This window comes from Apteryx rowi, unplaced genomic scaffold (genome assembly GCF_003343035.1).
Source record: "Apteryx rowi isolate R43461 unplaced genomic scaffold, aptRow1 scaffold_10, whole genome shotgun sequence".
Taxonomy (NCBI): Eukaryota; Metazoa; Chordata; class Aves; order Apterygiformes; family Apterygidae; genus Apteryx; species Apteryx rowi.
In genome coordinates this window covers 580,782-596,214 of record NW_020447197.1, presented here as the reverse complement: position 1 = coordinate 596,214, position 15,433 = coordinate 580,782, and the positions used below count along the sequence as shown (strand labels likewise).

The following is a 15,433-nucleotide window of genomic DNA, read 5'->3' as shown; positions in this document are numbered from 1 at the left end:
CACAGAGGAAAAAATGCCATTGACTTCCTAGATATGTACTGCTTTGTGGAAAGGATATTACTCTTATGATGGATGCTTGTAGATTGTTTGTGAAGTCCAAGTGTCCCTGAAGTTCTGCAGAGAAAGTAGGCAGCCATCTGTCAAATATTTATGCCGTAGGTTGGGAAAGCTGGTCACCTAGTGGTACTCCCTTGGCTGCCTTTTCATAGTGGCAACATGTGTTCCTGAAACATTTACTTCCTGTGGATTTGGGTGTATCTGCTCATTCAGTTTTTCTGAGATGTAGAAGGTATTAACTTCTCAACTTCTTAAGGCATACGTGCTTAGAAATTTGCTACTGACAATAAAGTGTTTTGGTGTGCTCCCACCACGCCAAGGTTTCAGGCTTTGAGGAGTATCAGTAAGGTCTCGAGAATGGGTGAGCATGTACCAAAGCTGTTGTTTCTTCTTCATAATTCCTCCCTGCATAGTTCTACGGCACAGCCGCAGATAACACAGTTCAGCTCTATGTGATTTTGTAAAGTAAAAGGCATAGTTTGCAGCAAGCTGTCTTGCTGAAATTATCAAAATTGTTGGATGATCTATAATTATAATTTTCTATCTTCATCAGGTGAATTGCAAATTTTTTCCGTTAGAGGATGCAGATGCTTCGCAAATGACTTCTGAAAAGGAATCATACAAAGGAATCTAGTTAATATCTTAGAATCTCATGGGCATAGGATGCTGATATACTGGTGAATTTACATGGTTAAGCAGTGTAGGAAGAAATGCAAAAAGCCAGGAAGTCCCAGAATAAAGTTCAGCAATCCAGTAGTTTTTGTGTCTTGGCAAGGACAGTGACCTGAGCAAAAAAGAGAGAGAGCCCTGCTTATTTTTCCTGTTCTGATTTTATGCTGATTGTCCTTGCTCTGTTGTGTTAGAAATAGCTATAGAGAGCAAGTAAGGTTTCTAACAGAGATTTGTGATATCAACCTTCTTCCCTGCCAAATATTTTCCCTCTCGTTTTGGGAATGGATGGAAGGAGAACAGTTTTCAAATACTGTGGATTTGGCTCAATATCATCTGCATTTGACTGTGGTTTTTTTGCTTAGTTTTGTTGCTCTTTTTATCTTGTAGATAACGCAAAGGATTTGCTTTTGAACTCTTACTATTTTTGCTTCATACAGACATTCATTTACACCTCAAATTTGATCATCTGTGTTCTTCAGCTCAATGCATAATTTGCATTTCTCTCATGAAAATTGTTACTTCAAAAATTTTGGTGAACTATCACAAAACAAAGTGATACGTATCTTGAAGTCTGTCTATGATTGATTCATATGCTGAACAGCATCAGCTACAGTGATGTTGAATTGTAATCCCAAACTCATTTTAGTTAAATTGAGTGAGATATTTCATCAGTAGCTGATATCCTGTAAAATTTGCTTGGTTTTTTGTTGTATGCTACTTTAAAGAATGGATGAGCATTACTTGCCAAGTCCTATTTGCAATATATTGCTTAAGTGAAGAGTAATAGTAAGGTTAGTGATTTACAGAGGAGTGAATAATTCCTCATCTCCTGGCCTGATTAATTTATTATACCACTGTCTTTTGATAGTTTCTATTTTTCTTCTTCTTTCTTTTTTATCATTCTTCAAATCAGGGATTGTTCCAAAGCACAGTAAATTAAAGTCAATGGATCTATTTAGCTGGGTTTTAGAATCTACCTTCATTTCAGAGAATAAACTTAGATTTCTGCATATTTAACTAGGAATAGATTTCCATTTTATAAAGTTACATGAAAATATAGTATTTAAGGCATGCAAAATCCCATTAAAAAGTTGTCAACGAAATCAGCATAAATTCTGAGAATTTTATTGACTCCCTATTTGGTTCAATAAAGTGAAGAGAATGCTCTTTTCAGATAGTTTACAATTGCTTGTAGGAAAATTTTTATTTTAAGATATTTTTTATTTGTAGACTTTTATACTCACTGGAATTGTTCCTGTGTATTATTACTGTTTATCAGCAGAGAGCTCTACAAGGTCTCATTCTGCTACAGTCAACTGTTGTGAAAATGCATGGTGAGCCTGGCAGCTGGGAACGTCGATGCCACACAGTGTCTCTCTCGGTGGCATCTGGATGTGAGGCTGGCCTCCTTCCTAGGCTGTTGGCTAGCTGCGCTGCTGCTTACTCAGATGGATCGCTACTAAAGCGTAACCAATTTACATACATTTTGCATAAAGCTTTCAAGCTATCAGTTCTATGTTTCAGGTTGCAGATTGCTACAATTAAAATTTGTCAGAGCACAGAAGTGTGCATTATACCTATCAAACTTTTGTTCACATAATATATTTTAATTTCTGCATTTTTATTAGCAAATCATTCAGGACTTTTACGTTTCTGGTGCAGAAATGAATGAAAATGGGGAATGGAATGACACATTGAATACAGATAAAATTTTTAGAGATGTTTTCAAAAAGCGTAGACTGGAGGTTATGCCCAACATCTCTGTGTTATTAAAGGAGAAGTATTAGGCGTACTTAAGCAGTTTTTTGAGCGGTGAGGCACACTGGCTTGTGGTTTTAGTACTCATAGTTTTCTGTTTAAATTCCTCCACTGACTTTATTTCATCTGTAAAAGAATGACTGTGAAGTTTGTGGAAGGCTGTTTCATACTAACAGGTTTCCAGGTGACCGAAATTCCATCCATCCATGAAGCCCATTCCCACCGTTCTCTGCATTTGACAGAAGAGCAAATGGAACAGTTTATGCTGTTTTCTTTAAAAACAGCTTTGTAATCAATCAGGGCTAATAAATGAAATGTTTCTTCTCTGCTGTTGTTATAAAATGCTGAAATGGAAAAAAAAAAAATTACCTGATATAGATTTATGTCTGTGAGTCTAGTAGGAGAAGCAACAGGCCAGTTCCATGTGTTCAGGGTTTTCCATTGAAGAGTCAAATGACTGGAATTTTTCTTGCAGTGGGCAAGGACATACATTGTCATTTCTCTCAGACACAAGCAGTAACTTCTTTGTCTTTTTTTCCTTCCTGCATCTTCTGAGGTGCTACATAATGTAGGTAAATCACTGTATATACAATATATACAATCACATTTATATACAGTTGTTGTTCAGAGGAAAATATTGATCTTTATTTTCCTAACAGGCCAATCTTAGTGGATAGTATATCTGATGCTCTTTGGGATAAGAAGATTGTCACTGAATATGTTGAAACCTCTTCAGCAGAGTTACAGTTTTCCAGCATGCAGGTTCCCTTTTAAACTGGATTCTAATTGACAGGGTAGGAAAAACTATCATGTGGACAGAATAATGTATTACATGCATCTGACCATATGATTCTTTCAGCCAGTCATGACTTTAGATTCATTTCATTTTTATTTGGCCCAATAAAGAAATTGTTGGAAGAAGGCAGTGATGATACTTCATGTTTAGGATTTGTGAATGACATTGGCTTGGAGGAATAATCTGCATTTGCTGACCTCTGGTTAGCAAGCACATTTTACTTAGTAATGTATAGTGACTCTGTGTTCATGTCTTTTCACTTGCTCTGTGTAGGCTAATTTTTTTTTTTGAATAACAATATATATTTTATTTAATCAGCATATGTGTAGCCATGCATGAGGATGAAAAATGTATTTTAAGCCCTCCAAAGAGGATCTGGATAGAGCCCTAGCGTATCAGGGACTTGATTAGATCCTACTGTGCTGAGTGTAGAGCAATCCCATAAACCGATAACTTCCATGCCTCATTATTCTGTATTACAGAAATTTTCTAAGTCTAATTTAAAGACATTCCATCTTCCTTCAGAAGAAATCCATGCATCTTTGGTGATGGAACCAAAGAAATATTGATTTCCCATAGCAGTCAGGTATATGTCGTAACTATCAATATATGAAGAAAAACTAAGAGTGGAATCCTAGAATTACAGGCTTTGAAAAATATGTGTGTGTTTATATAAATCTATATGTTAATATATATGTGTGTGTTTATAGATGTATATATGTGTACATATATAAGTTCCTTGAAAGAGTATTTGGGAGCGTTGCTGTGAGCTGGACTTGGGATAAAGTAGTTATGAATCCTCTGAATTTGTCTGCAGATTTGAACTCTGCTAGGTCATCTTGTCAAAACACAGCCTTTAGCTCTGAAAGAACTGAATAGAAGAGAAACAAACATACTGGATTAAAACACTCTTCCAGTGTTGTCAGATAATTACCAAAAAGAAAGTGCCTGAACTGGAAATATCAATAACTGTAATGTGCGAGATTTGTTAAAACACGCAAACTCGCTCTCCACTGACTGTCACTAATATTTATTCGTCCAGTGACTGTTAATCACACCAAGTTTACAGTCCCGTATAGCACCTGTCACAGGTGTTGATCATTAATCAGCTATTACAGCAGTTTATTCTGCTGCTGACAACTTGCAATTTTCTACTGATTCAGCTAGTTTGTCAGGTGGGAATTATGGCATAGCACATGTGACAAAACACATCACACATTTCTCTCTCTCTCTCTCTCCTCTCTCTCTCTCCTCTTTTTTTTTTTTTTTTTTTTTTTTGCATTTTCAGGCTTCTCTCTCTTCCTCTCTCTCCCCCTTTTTAGACAAACAATATCTGGGAACTCAGAAGTAATAAGGCGGAATGTATAATTAATTACCCAGCTTGCTCTAATTAGGGATGAATAAGTTGTGTCCCTCTCATCATCACAAATGTGGTGATGGGTAATACCAGTTTATGCTGTATTAACTGCAAATATGCAATCCTTCTGAGAGCACTTTTGTTGATGAATTTGATGAATGTGACAATAATTAGCAGAGACAGATGAGAGCTAAATTACTACTGACAATGTAATGCTATCCCGCTCGAGGGTCTGAGAACGTGGCAGGCTAACATGGCAGGGACCGGGGCCTCGTTTCTAATTAATAGTCGTCTTTTTTTTTTTTTTTTTTGCCAGTGGGGAAAAAAAAAAGGAGGAACGGTAATTGTTTTCGTCAAAGGCTGCAGGGAGTTATCAGGGTAATAAAGTTAATTAGCAGAACAAACATCCTTTCACTGCCTTACCAGATTGAGGAAAAGAGGGTAATTCAAACTGCAGAAAGATATGACTAGATGAGATGATAAGCAGAAAAATTTTACACAGGAGGCTAACAGAGAAGAATCAATTTTTTTCTTCAGTTCTTTTGGCTTAGTCCATGGAAAGGAATTACACATTCTCTTCTTTCAGCTCATGAAGTTGCTTGTGTATAAAACTTTATTGTTATGATTTCTACTATGGATGGGAAATGAAGTTAAGAAAGATCATGTTACATTGTTAAATTTTTTCAGGGCCTTCCAAACAGCAATTGTTTTGTTACATTATGTGCAATTTCTTTTTTATTAGAGTGACTTTTCCTAATGTCCACAGCGCTGTATTGATCTCATAATGTTCTTCAAAGAGAAACCTGTTTTTACTTCGTTTCCATGTCTTCAATGGACTCATTGAGTGTGGCCATTGTACTAGGTTCTGAAGTAGCTAGCTCAGAGTTTGAATTAGTTGATGGATTTCTTTGAGCAGCATTTCTTTTACTATCCTCTAGCGTAAGTATGAAAAGAAAGTGCTTGTTCCTGCCAACGTTAATGCATGTGACTAGCTTTATGCATGAGTAGTCCTATTACATTTACCTCCATTCAGTTATTCATACACAAGTCAGGGCCAAGGTCCAAAAGGAGAAACTCTTTTAAAAGTAGTAACATTAAGGTTTTTAGGATACTTTGGATGGCAGTTTTTATTCTCATATATTTTCAGTGGTGTTCCAGCTTCTCTTGTAAGTTTTTGGCTTACCTCCATGATATGACTGGCATCATACTGTATTATGTTAGCACTTACTATTAATACATATGGGCTTCTGGCAGGTTTTGTAAACCCAGAGAGATCTATCCAAGCACAAATCAGTTCATGTGAGAAAGCATTGAACAAATTACTGCCAAGTAACAAGTTAGGGTGCATCAGCTTCTTTGAAGTGTCTGACTGTCTTACGTGCTCTTACTGTCCACGGTAAATATGCAGTTGCTCAAAGTAGCCTACTGTATGGTGAGAGATGAGTAATCTACCTTGCATTTACTGCAAAATAAAAGCAGAAGTGTAAGTAGTGACTGAAGACCAGCTAATATCTTGTAAGTTTACACCCTAGGTTACCCTATGGTATCATGTGCTTGTGTCTGTACCTTCGGTTACAGCTATTGCATTGTTTTTTGAAATATTTCATCTTGCTGAATTGCTTCGTGCATCAAAGATGCCCCCAAAATACACTGGTACCAATCCAAATGCCTTAGTTCACTTTTTTTTTTTTGCAAGGATAGTCTAAAAATATCATTAGAAGTAATCATTAAAACCACACATTCTATACACTTTTATTTTCCAGTTCACCTGCCAATCTCTGTTTAAGCCTTTCTTCACCTCTGTTTAACTATTCTTTTCTGAGATACCAGCACTGTTGTTTCAAATACAACCTAACTGACTGTAGTTGCCTTACATGCAATCTCACATCATTGTGAAATAATTTCTTATAGGGCCTCTTGGCATGCGCGCCGTGAAGCTTGTGTGCTGAATTCCAGTGTGGTGGGTTTATATAAAGACTCTGTGGGTCGCAGTAAGCTGTAGGGCTCTTTCTTCCAAAGAGCTGCCTGACGCTGCCAAAACTGAAACAGGATCCCAGCTCTAGGGGTGAGCCAGGTTTGGTATTTTGGTGCCTGTGATAGATGCAGCACATCCAATGCAATGAGAGAGCTCCGTATGCTGTATTGCTACTGTGAAGCAGCCTCTCCCTTCAACAGAAGCAGAATGATCCAGAGATTAGGGCTAGCAGAAGTATTGGTGAAGTTTAGTTATTTGTTGCAGGCTTCCTCTGCAACTGCACCCAAATTCCATAAGGTGAAATTCTGAACCCCGTGCCAGGCTATGCTGAGCTCCCTTTAACCTCAGAAACGGTGGACTTTTAGCATTTGTCCCTGTGGATCTCACTGCCCCTTTTACTCCCCCAAGTAATTATGGACCTTTACCTGAGTGTAATGAATAAAAATGTATGGAAGATCGTGAGGCCCTCAGTAGTGGAAACATGTCATGTAACTTCTTACAATAGACGAAGAGATAATCTGAAGGAAGTTTCGCATGAATATTTCTCAAAACTAAACAGGACTGAACTTTTCCAACAAGTTAGTGCCTAATATGCCACTTTCTGTCTCTCAGGCTGAGAAGAACAAACCCTTTCTGAACTATTTCCGTCACTGATTTCATTGCCCTTCTTTCTCTCTGTGCTCATCTCCTACTTTGTTTAACTTCCCTCTTTCTTTTTCATTTTTCTGGCTTCAGGTGGTAATTTGCACTGTATCAACAGAGCTGGCGAATGCAATAATTGCCTTTGGAACACCAAATCAGTTTTATTTGTAATCATTTTGGTGCCACTTTTTCTCTATTTGGCAGTCTTTATAAAGGAGAGAGAAAATATGGAACAGAGATTAGAATAGGCAATGTTTTTGTCATGTTCTGTTAACCACGCGTTGGCTACTTCAAAGGGCTTCATGTTTTAATTGGTTCAGAACAGGAATACTGTGACTCTTGCAACTGGTTGAGGCAGGTCAGAAGGGAGCTGGTCAGGATCAAATGCTTTTCCACAGCCCCGCTCTTCATTAACAGTCTGGGCACGCAAAATCCATATGAGAAGGTAAAAAGCAGCAAACCATGAGAAAAGTATGACCAAACTATTAAAAAAGAAGGATGCATTATTTCTCCGAATAACTCTTCGTTGTAATGTAATCAAATTATTAATGAAAAGGACTGTAGAATTGTGTATTCCATATGTTTGTTTTCTGTCTTCAAGCTCTAAATGATCAGCAAAGGAAAATACAGCACTGTACTGGCCTTGGTATTTTACAATCTCACTATTTAAGGCTGACCTAAATATCATCTAAGTAATTTTAAATGTCCTCTTTGAAGAAGGACTTTTTTCTCCTGTTAGAGACATCTGCTGCTGCAGGATCATTGCTAAAGGCATCGTTATGGGTAGTACCAAAATACTATAGTGAGAAGTGTGTTAAATCTAATGAGAATCGGTAGCTACAGAGTGAAAGACTACTAGGCCCTCTGTCATTGAAGTTCATAATCTAGGACTTGTCTCTGGATTCCTCTCTTTCTGCTTGTTCAAAGTACTTAGAAATCTGTTACTACTTCTTTCCCTTTTTATTCTTATCATTCAGGTCCTTATCTTTTAATTTCTTACTCAGAAGAACTTTCTAGATGCAGCAGCACTTCACCTGAGCTCTTCCTGTCCATGCAAAACCCACCGTTAAGATCACCCGGTCATTATGCCCATCTTTGAATCCCTCCACAGCGTTGCCCTCCACCACACTGAAGCTTTCAGTCCCCGTGCTGAGAGTCCTGTGAACTCTGTCTTGCCCTTTCCACCTGCTGTTGCCTAGTTTCACCTCCAGGCTCTTCCCCCCTTCATTCTCCTCTTCATCTGTTTGTCACCTTCTCCTGTTCAGAGTGCAGCTCCTTCTCACCCATTCTTTATGCATGGAATACTTTTTTCATGATCTTATGTGAAAAGTCCTGTCCCCCCTCTGCACTCGTGTTTCCCATGAAGATCCCGTCTTCCTTCGACAACCAGGGAAAAGAGAAGAAATATTGCTTTAATACAACCTGCTTACCAAATATAGTCAGCCACCATCTCAACCACTCTTTGTATACGTTGTCTCTTTCTTTCTAACACTTCCATGTCCTTCTGCTATAATGATCTGGAAAAGGGAGCTGTTGCTTTTCTTTTTGGAAGGTGCCCAGAGAGCACCACTGCGTGTGCTACCAGAAGTCAGCAAAATTGAGAGTATATTTTAGCTCAGTCAAGCTGATATTTTCTTGTAGTTTCTTTCATTTAGTAGGGGTGAACTGACCTGTTACTTCATTCTTGTCCTTCTTCTCTAGCTACCACCCTTGCCTGACACTAAATCCAGTTTGCTACTTGTAGAGGGATAGAGGAAACCATCCCATCTAAATCAGCCTGATGTTATGAAGCTCATTGTTTAGTATTTACCTGCCTTCCTTCCATGCCTTTTTCACTGGGCTCCTGAATGGAGTGTGTCATTATGCTTATTGAGCAGGGGTGCTTTGTAGCCGTGGGTGAAATGAGTTTGTTTTTAAAATCACACGTATGTTTAATATATGAGCAAGTTGGAATATTTGGCAGAAGAAAGGAAGTCCCTATAAATATAACAAGCTGTGGTTTCTCAAAAGAGTCATTAAGTAGAAGAAAGGCTTTAGAAGTTGGCTGAACATACTTTAAGTATGAATCTTACCTTTATTAGTACTTTTGGTAGTATTTTTACCACTCTGCTGAACACCTGTTCTGTTGATTTTTCACTGTTTATTCCAGTGAATAGAAATTGTTTGCTGTGTATGGAAGCTAGCTTTTAATCTCAGTGCAGAAGAATGTAAGAATATAGTTAAACTCAAAGGACTAGAATTAAAAAGATTTTTAGTGATCAAATTATTTAAGTGTTCCTCTGTGCAACTGAGTTTCTATATTGCTGTCCAATGAAATTACAGTACTGCCTAAAACCATTTAAATTGCATGCAAAAAAATATTTGTACACAAGGTGGTGATGTTAGCAACCAGCTTTTTATTAACAACCCACAATAAATAACAACATATTGTTTTCTCTCTGAGATTTCTTATGCTAACTTTGAGTATTCGTATAAAGATAGATCTGAAATATCAGCAAGAAAACGGTGAATTGGTCCTCCTAATATTCACAGGTATCAATGAAAAATAACTGTGAAGCTTAAAATGTCTTCATATCTTTCAGGGCTTCTCATTTCCTTCTGGCATAATTGCACCATGAGAGTCACAGAACACTTCAAATACAATGATGGTGAGAGCAACATGTATCAAAAAAGGTAGGTAACACAACCTTTTATTAAAGTTATCTTTCATATTTAAAATATTTCGTGTTCTATAACTAACTGGTTTAAAAATAGCAGCAGTTAAGATTGGCTGGGAAGAAAGGAAAGTCTCTTTTTAAACTGACATAGAATAAGTATAGATCTAAAAACCAAGGAAAGGGGTAATAAATAATGACAACAGATGTTTGTAAACCTTTTGCTCCTATGTTCACTGTTTCCATGTGTTTTCTTGTCTTGATGTGCTGTCAGCCTCCTCTCACCTGGGACTAGTGATATCTTATCAAAGCCTAAGCAGTTCCTCTTCACAACAGGCAGATAATAGTGCCTTTCAATTTATCATACTAGAAGTCTAAAAGAACCATGGGAACGATTGGTCAGGTGACAGTTTGATGGACAGCTTGACAGCCCTTAAAGCATCATGGGAAATGGTTGTCACCTGATTTTTCAGAGCAACCAGGGAGATAACCTTCAGCATGACAGGAAAAACAAAAATCTGAATATTTGTGTAGGGTTTGCTAACAGCCGTAATGCTCACTTAAGTGATAATGCGGATGAATTTACATTACTTGAAATGGAGTTATCTGAACTGGGATCTGTTCAGCCTGTAAATGCTCTAGCTGCCTTTCAACACTTTTACTAAATGTACAAATCTACAAACAGAGGTAATGTAAGGAGTTTAGAAAAATTATTTATTTTGTATTTCGTCAAACTATCCACACAACAACAGGTATGTTGTTTGCTGAATGAAATCAGAAAAGCAAAATGGCTTAAAAAATTTTGCTTCTTGCTTTGTACATTATTGTTCTGACCACCCAAAAATAAGTACTTAGTCACTGTGAAATGAATCTGTCCTCTTGGTGCTATTTTTAGTGCAAACCAGACAGATGTTTGCATCTGAAATGACCCTCACAATGGCCACTGCTGTGGATTCCTGATGAGATTAACAAACAGGTCAAATATTGAGCTGACATGGAGAATATCCTACTCTTAGATCAAGACTGAGGCCTTTGAAAAGAAAGTGTGTAAATGCTGGAATTGATGCCACCTTGGTTTAACATCTGTGGATAGATGCAAGATACTGTTTTCTAGGTAATGTAGTTCTGGCACTCCTTGCAAACACTGAAAATAAAAAATCCTGAAAAATAAGATCATAACTGTACCTTTTGAAGGAGAAACCTGATGGCAAAAATGGTTAAGCATTTGTTTTTGTCTCCAAAACCTGGATGCATGTTGCATCTGCGTTGTATGAAATGAATGTAGAGGTTTCGCTTTTGTCCTCCAAGGAGGACGGAAAGTTAACGTGATGGGTGGATTCCACTTGGAAAAAGCCTATAATGGGACTCGACAGATCGGTACAATCAGGAGGAAATGCTTTGGCAACTGTTACTGTATTTATTTTAAAACTGTAGGGTTGGTTTGAGCAAGTTATGGAAGTTCCTCACTTTCATTTTTTAAGTGATATTTTACTTCACATCGCAGACTGTTTCTGTCCGATTCTTTCCCTATCAATCTAACCAAGACGCCATTCCATTCCTTCACTCTTCTCTTTGTGTTAATGACATCCCCTCCAATTTCAACCATGTTTGCAGTCTTCTACTTACCTTCTGTAGGTAAGTCTTTTGTTTCAAGGTCCTGAACAATTGAGCTCTTCTTACATCTCTCTCCTCTTTTTCTTTTCTGTTCCCTCATCTCCATTTTCTCTGTTGTACGAAAAATGGCCAGTACAGCTCCCTCTGATTGCAAAGCCTTGTTCTGTGCAACTTTCAGCTAGTATCCTGCCACCTTTCTGTTTCATAGTCCCTCTTTTAAAACATGCTTGAACACTTTTTCTAGTGAAGTTTATAAATTTCTCCCTCAAGAAGTTTGAACGATATGCTGTTACTCACCATCTCTCCCCTGGTGAGGGAGAGACCATATAGACATGTATTTATGGTCACTGTCTGACACAGAATAACAAGTAAATTAAGTTAATAAGAGATTTTGCAGCATTGCATATATATTCCCTCCTTCTTTTCTTTCCAGAGAGCAAATTTTAAGATACTGTGAAGTTTTAACAAGCTTCAGACACTAGAAATTCTGCCATTAGAAATTTTGAAATTTAATTAAGAACCTATTTAGTATTTTAATGTTATGTAGGTCTATTTTTAAGTAAATCACGAGTAAACAGATGTCCTTCAGATAATTTAAGCTACTTCCTATCACAACTTTTAACTCTACCAATTTTTTTTTCAGTAAAATTGATATATTTCATAATCCGAAGCCAGCTTATTACTGGGATCACAGTTTAAAATAATAGCTGAGGATCTGATTGTGTGCAAGCATGCATACATATGTCTACACACACATCCTACTCGACACAGAATATCAGAATAGCAAGGTACAAGATAATTGCATGCTGGTTGTGCCTGTGGATGTCCACAGTACTCAATGATATACTGGCTTTGGGCAGGCCATGGCAGATGGTGTGTTTGGATGTGGGTTTTTGCAGATGAAGGTAGAGAAATCTCTTTTTAGGCTTTCACAGCTTGCCATGTAAATACTATTGTTCTGATCAGCTCTGATTTATATCCAAGCCTATGGTAAGATAAAAAAGGGCCCTTACCCTTCTGTCACAAACTACTCTTTGTTGAAGTTTCTTTTGTCAAATACCTCGTACTCTGACTCATCTTTTTTCAGTACTGTGTTTAGTTTCAGAACTCAGTACCATTTTACTCAAAATGTACATTAATGGCCAAGTTAGTATCTTCTGAGTAAGGATTGCAAACTTACCATTTACTTCAGATTTACTATTTTAAATATATTTGTTTTCATTTTTGCATATGGAAGGAATCATCTAAGGTGGGGTTTTCTATTTTGCTTTTTTTAAATCATAGCAAACTCACCTACTTTAAATGTGTTTAACAAAGTATCTCTAAGCGTATCTGTGGCTTCTACAGAACTCAAGTTGCAACTGAAGGTTTTTCCCTCTGCATTTTTGCAAACAAACAATGTGGTTGTCAGAGAACCTAATCAGTATTTGAGCTGACAAACAGCCAAACAAAAAAGGTATTTAGCAAGGCCTCTGATTTCCCTAATGACAGAAAATACCCATCAAGGAAACTCAGTAACAGCTGCTCCATTGTGTTAAAGATTTGAAGATGTCTTCTCTTTAAAAAGTTGGGGGGGAGGTATTTACTTTTTTAGAGAATGTGTAAAGAAGCATTTTGATTTCTCTTTGGCATGGGGAGAGGGAGAAATTCGCTGATTAGTCAAGCTAGTACTGCTTTCTGTGACTGAATGCATCAAGTTCTTCTACTTCAAAACCATGTCTTGTGTGGAAATTGTGATCAGATAACAGAAACAGCTTTGCTAATAAGCTCATAACTGTATGTTATGTCCCATCTAGAAAAACTGGGTACTCTAAAGTGCTTCTTGCAGAAAAGAGAGGGGGAGCTTTCTAAGGGAAGAGTCTATAAGTGTTAGACCCTCATATGGTTATAGGTGATAGGGTTTTTTTCCTGTACTTTTAACTCACATCCTCTTTGAATATTATTTTATTGCTGTTGCTTTACAATTTAACTTTATAACATCATTGCAAAAATCATGAGATTTCTAGGTAATTCTAATGAAATGTATGTAATATTTACATTCATGACTGGGTGAACGTGAAGATCTGTTTTTTCTCTGAGGTGGAAAATTGATCTTTTGTTAATGAACATAGATATTGAGCTCAAATGGAATCAGTGTTTGCTCATAACTGATTACAGACCTCTGAGGGTGACTGGTAAAGGAAGCTGGTAATAAAAAGATGAAGACTGGAATCTCAAACTGGTAAGGAGAAAGAGTAGAGAGAGTGGATGAATTGTAAGACCAGAGTGAATGACTTGAACAAGAGAAGAAATACAGGAGAAGCCAAAAATAGTCAATAAATCTGAGTCAGGGGAAACAAGAAGTGGCCAAGGAGAATGAAACAGCAGATTTAGAGTGGCTTGTGTGTAGAACAGCTGTGTTGGAAGTAATAAGAATAAAAGGTCCCTGGCCAAATACAAATGTTTGGTTCCACTTTGCTTTTTAGAGACAAGGGAGTGGGTTGTTTGATCTGATGTTTTGTAGAAACGTAGGAGAAAGGGGAATAATGAAAATCAAAAGGAAAGTCAGAAATGTGGGAAGAACAGAGCTGGAAAGCAGGTGAGAGAGAAAAGAGAAATAGGAAATTAAAAGTAGGAGAGATTGAGAGACTGAATTGTAATATTAGAAAACTGAAGGAGTTTTCTACCCTTACTGTAACATCAGATCACTTTCCAGAAGTATATTAAGCAATAGGACAACTATTCTTGGTTCACTCTCTTTTCCCCATCACAGGGGAACAGAATATGCAGAATTTCAATTTTGGTAACTTTTTTTTTTTTTTTATGTTCATGTCTATTAGAGAAGAGAATTTTGAAGACACGTGCCTAGCAGCAGAAGTAAACAGCTAGTCACACTGAGTAATGATTCAGGATTGTCCTTAGTTCTTAGGGAAGTTTGTTTGACTTTTAACTCAGTGCCAGCTACTAGCAAGCTCCAGTTTGTGCACAGGTGTGTTTTAGAAGCTGGACTGGGGCAGAAAAGCTTCTCTGCCATAGCCTTCATTCTGGAATTTCAAGCAGTCTGCTAGTTATACTGACTTCACCTCCATTAGTATTGTGGAGACAGGGGCTGAGACTTTGATTTTGATTTGTAGCCCATAGAAAATGAGCATAGAGAACATAGTAAGGAACGTTAGTGAAATCTTGTGCTGATGAGAAAATACACTGAAACAGTTCATATGCTACCTGGAGTTTTCTGAAGACTGATGACTTTGTGACTAGAATATTGCTTTGATTTAGCCCAGAGGCGAATGACTGAGATACAAATAATTGAAATTATTGTTGTTTAGTTGTGAAGGAGAGCATTTTAGTACACTGGAGACAGTGGAGACTTTTGTCCTGAAACGTGGAAGATGTTGACATCATCAACCTCAAACAGATGGAGAATATGCTGTACCTGAAGAAATCATCAATATGCTTCCTACTGTGTAACAGCATATTTGCTTGGTTGAGTTTTAGCTCAGTGTTCTTCATCCCTGAATAGATCTCATCTAATGTTGGAGTATTTTTGTTGGAGGCAGCATGGTAACATAAATAGAAAAAAGGATAGATCACTGTGTCATCTGCATATTTCTGACATCAAATTTATGCCTCTCTCAAGCTGACAGCATTATCTTATGTTCAAAAGAGTTAGAGGCTTCTGAGAGGCCTGGGAGAATGAGGTCTCCAGTGGCAGCAGGAGTTTACGCACGAAATGAAAGACTGATAGGGGTTTCTATGTTACACCATGGTGTAACGTAACAATTTTCAGACTGTGGGATTTCTGAAGCATTGGCAGAGTTAGATAGGCTTGTATATGACTGGTAGCTGGTGGTATTCTGAACTTGCTCTGGAATAAGAGGTTTGATGCTTGGTTGCAGTCTGTGCAGCCAGGATGTCATCAGTGTTGT

General features: G+C 37.5%; 1 long non-coding RNA gene across 1 annotated transcript in view; it reads left to right on the top strand.

Moving 5' to 3' along the window:
• Positions 1–9,905, top strand: part of LOC112964138 — a 199,441-nt gene extending 189,536 nt beyond the window's left edge. The window contains exon 4 of the long non-coding RNA XR_003252869.1: positions 9,840–9,905. This is a non-coding gene — a long non-coding RNA (uncharacterized LOC112964138). The remainder of the gene's footprint in view (positions 1–9,839) is intronic.
• The last annotated feature ends 5,528 nt before the right edge of the window (positions 9,906–15,433 follow it).